Raw genomic sequence first — 4,420 nt, 5'->3', positions numbered from 1 at the left:
AAAAAAAAAAAAAAAAAAAAAAAAAAGCCAGGTGTGGTGGCACATGCCTGTAGTCCCAGCTATTCGAGAGGATGAGGCAGGAGAATCACCTGAACCCGGGAGGTGGAGGTTGCAGTGAGCTGAGATCGTGCCACTGCACTCCAGCCTGAGCAACAAAATGAGACTCTGTCTGAAAACAAACAAACAAACCTATTGGTTCCCACCGTAGGTATGGAAGGGCATAAAATAGAGCCTGCTCAGGGTACCTAAGAGGGAACATGGGGCTGGCTGGCAAGGATTCAGGACTGGGGTTAGCGCAGGAAGAATACTTTCAATAACTTACCTGGATCCCTTCAGATCTCTTTTACCATCTCGCAGTGCCCCTGGCCGGCCTTCTATGTTCTTCTACTTTAGGACCTGTACCCTAGACTCTCTTTGGAGCACTCCCAGGGGCTCCTGAAGCTGCTTTGCCCTCCTTTGCAGAGAGCTAGAAGTGCCAGGGATTTATGTCCTGCCAGGGCAGTGCTGGATCAATGACTTAGTAGGAGGTCTGGAAAGCCTAGTGCCCTTGCCTTGCGTCTGGACGCACTTCAGAGCTGCAATTCACATCCAGGCTGCAGCTGGGGCTCTCCTAGCACTTCCTTCAGTTTCTCACACATGGATTCTTGTCTTGGTGTCTGGTTTGGCGGAACCTGACTTAAGTCACCTTGGTGGACATTTTGGAGAGCTGTGTAAAAGAAAGGTAAGATACACAGAATGAGGCAACTTCTAGAGGGCCCTGGATGTTGGGCAAAATGCTTGTGTTTTTCTGCAGAGTTGATGAATGCTGTTTAGTTGAATGATCAGTATTGAACAGTTGACCAACTATTTGACTTATCCCTACGTGACTTGGCACTTCAATAATAAATCACATTATTGGATGTGGTACACCTGGAGAGCAGGTTGATACGCAGATCTCATTGTTCAATTCCAGGTCCCTAGAATCTATATATGTTAAATACGCAGCAGTGGTTTTCTTTTTCTTTATCTCTAAAGAAACCTTTATTCTTTCTCTTGAAAAAGTTATAAACAGGAGCCCAACATAGAAGAATTAAAAGCAGATTAACGCAGAGGTAGCCTGCCTATGAGATAGGGGTGTTATGCCTTAAGGCTACAATTAGCACAAGTACAATTGTGGACTGAGATAAAATCATCTGCACGTGCTGCATAGATTTATGGCATTAATAATTAGAAGAATTATAAGGAGAGCCAATGAGTGGCTTTGCTTTTCTTATTCCTTCTCTTTTGTCTCTACCACCATGGAAGAAGGGCATGGAATCCCACTAAATTAACACTACAACCTAGTCCCCTCCAAAGCCAGCCCATTGAGTCTCTGGAAGAAAAGGGGTTGCTGAGGTAGCCACACCTAAAGACCATCATTCAATAGTTGTTCATGTCCAGAAGGCCACTCACTGCTCCCAGTTAAAGCCGACTGGGGCCAGGCAGGTGGTAGGGGGTACTTGCAGCAGGCCAGGAAAACAAATCTAGAGAAAAACAGCTGCCGCTGCTGAAGACGGCAAAGGCCAGACAAAATAAGTCTCTGGGCAGCGTGCAGGTAGAAAGTTGGCAGTTAAAAAGTTCCTTTTGAGGAGGAAGGTGTGGTGACCTGTTCTGAGTTTCAAGCATTCAGGAGCAAACAGTATGTCTGATTTTTTGTTTGTTTTTTTAATTAGAAAAGTGCAAACAAGTATACCATTGTAGTGGGCATCGTGTCGGCATGGGAGCAACATCCAGGGTAGAAAGCCCATCGGGCCCTCAGCTCCTGGGGCTGGCTGTCTGGGCCAGTCTCCTCTCTTCTGTAGAATTCTGCAAGTCCATGTTCAGTGGGTGATGCTCTCAGTCTGGCAGTGAAGGAGTTAATTTTTTTGTCATTCATGCCTCCTGGAGACCCTCTCCACTAAGTGTCCTTCAGCCATGATAAAACTTTGTCCCTGGTATGGTGGCTCACGCTTGTAATCCCAGCACATTGGGAGGCCGAGGCGGGTGGATCACTTGAGGTCAGGAGTTCCAGACCAGCCTAGCCAAGATGGTGAAACCCTATCTCTACTAAAAATACAAAAATTAACCCCATCTGTACTAAAAATAGAAAAATTAGCCAGGCACGGTGGCGGGTGCCTGTAATTCCAGTGACTCAGGAGGCTGAGGTAGGAGAATCACTTGAACTCAGGAGGAGGAGGTTGCGGTGCGCTGAGATTGTGCCACTGCACTCCAGCCTGGGCAACTGGGCAAGGCTCTGTCTCAAGAAAACAAAAACTTCCCCCTGAAATTCCCATAGGCATTGCAAACAACAGAAAACAATCTTTCTGGACATCCGGGATCATTAGGGGCTTTTTATCAGCTAGTGCAAGAGGAGCAGGAATTGTTAGGAGCTTGCTGCCTGTAGGGACTAACTGGGTCCTTTGGGATGCACACCACTGGGGACAGAGGAGGGTGAGCATCACGGTTACAAGTAACCAAGAGGGAAATCCTATTGAGAATGTTGCCTTAAACACATGGGCTATCTTTTAATACACGTATTTAATTCTCACAACAACTCCTTTAAGTAAGCAGTACTCATAGCTCCATTTTCCTGAAAAAGAAACTGAGTTTTAGGGAAACTAAGTGACTAGGCCAAGTTCTCACAGCTATAAAGCGGCTGTGACTCTAAACCCAACAGTTTGAATCAAGGACCTGTAACTGTCACCACTATGATGTGGAGTAGTGACAGCATTAGCTTTCAAGTATGTGCCAGTCAGACTTTCTGAACAACCTTATACTTGAAATGTGGACATCGTGTAGAATCTACTCTCCTGTACTCACACTTGACACAGGATTAAACCCCAATTTCAGAGTACACTGCAAGTCCCTTACAGAGTTCCACTTACCAGGTTATTTCAGCCGGCAACCAGGAACCAGACTGAAAGCAATCCTCCCACGTCCAACGTCTATGAGGAAGTGCTCTCACTTTCAAAGTTTGCAGGGGAAAGTGCTCTCATTGGATGTCCAAGTGGCCCCGCCCCCAGAGTCATCTTAGGGTTACCCCAGGGAGCCCTGGGAAATGTAGTTGCAGGGCCTCAGGTTGTTCCTGTGGACCCCTCATTCATATCTTTCCATTAAAAAAGTATGGAGAGTTTTTTTTTTTTTTTTTTTTTTTTTTTTGAGACAGAGTCTCGCTCTGTCGCCCAGGCTGGAGTGCAGTGGCCGGATCTCAGCTCACTGCAAGCTCCACCTCCCGGGTTTACGCCATTCTCCTGCCTCAGCCTCCCGAGTAGCTGGGACTACAGGCGCCCGCCACCTCGCCCGGCTAGTTTTTTGTATTTTTTAGTAGAGACGGGGTTTCACCATTTTAGCCAGGATGGTCTCGATCTCCTGACCTCGTGATCCGCCCGTCTCGGCCTCCCAAAGTGCTGGGATTACAGGCTTGAGCCACCGCGCCCGGCAAAAGTATGGAGAGTTGTACTGTCCGATTATCCCCATGCCACTGGCTGAGAGGACTGTGCCCTTGTATTTCACCTGGTTCCTGCTCTCTGGGAGCCTGACACCAGATGTCCCATGTGTGATGTGGAACGTGAGAGCATGGAACAGGTCCAGGAAAAGCAGAACTGGTAACCTAGAGGAGGCAAAAGAGGAAGATGGAAGGCTTTAATCACGCTCCAAGTTTATGGCTTACTTTCTTCATCAATTCCCGTTAGGCCTCTTCTAAAAATTTTTCTTCCCTTCATCCATCATCCTCATTCCCACTGGCCTCTCTACCTGAAGGCACTGGGTAATGTGTCTGAAATAGCTCCATGTGTGGGCCATGAGGGTGATATATGTCATATGGCTTTGTTTATGCTGGTGTACTTTATTTACATTCATGTTATTGATCTACAACTCTTGCTGTTTCTTATTTTTCTCTATAGAATATAATTTTTGTTTCTTTATTCACACATAATGTATATGTTTTCAGGGTACAATGTGATGTTCTGATACATGTATACGTTGCATAATGATCAAATCATGATAATTAGCACATCTATCACTTCAAACATTTATCATTTCTTTGTTTTGAGGACATTGCACCAGTGAGTGTTGCCTTGTGCTGTGTTTTCGGCACCTCCTGTTGTGGAACATGCCTCTGACGTCCTGCCGCGTGAACTCGGGACTCTGTGGAAGGCTTTCTCTTGGCACGTCCTCAGGCAAGCTAGACAGATCCGAAAACTAAGGGGCTGGGACCACTACTCAGCCCAGAATGATGGGAGTTGGAGGCTAAATATCTTTGTGCTGTACCTGGTCAGGTGGAATTACTCTTACGCTTGTATAACACTGCCTCCTGGTGTTGTCCAGTGGAATTATGCTCCCTTTGTTCACAGGTAACTTGCCAATAATGCACCCTTTATCGATTCTCAAATTGCCCTGGTCTCACTGTCCCACTCTTGCACTG

General features: G+C 46.5%; 1 protein-coding gene across 3 annotated transcripts in view; it reads right to left on the bottom strand.

The window, feature by feature from the left end:
- The window catches only part of LOC111545658 (arylamine N-acetyltransferase 1), a 12,473-nt gene extending 9,503 nt beyond the window's left edge, over positions 1-2,970 (bottom strand). For 2 of the 3 annotated variants that reach the window (XM_023216633.1, XM_023216632.1), the window contains exons 1-2: positions 2,883-2,951; positions 323-706 (exon numbers count right to left, since the gene is read on the bottom strand). The gene's annotated coding sequence lies outside the window, so the exon portion shown is untranslated. Of the gene's footprint in view, positions 1-322; positions 707-2,882 lie in introns of all 3 variants that reach the window. The other variant, XM_023216634.1, reaches the window with a different exon arrangement.
- Positions 2,971-4,420: the final 1,450 nt, after the last annotated feature.

This window comes from Piliocolobus tephrosceles, chromosome 7 (genome assembly GCF_002776525.5).
Source record: "Piliocolobus tephrosceles isolate RC106 chromosome 7, ASM277652v3, whole genome shotgun sequence".
NCBI lineage: Eukaryota > Metazoa > Chordata > Mammalia > Primates > Cercopithecidae > Piliocolobus > Piliocolobus tephrosceles.
This window is presented reverse-complemented; position numbering and strand designations above follow the sequence as displayed.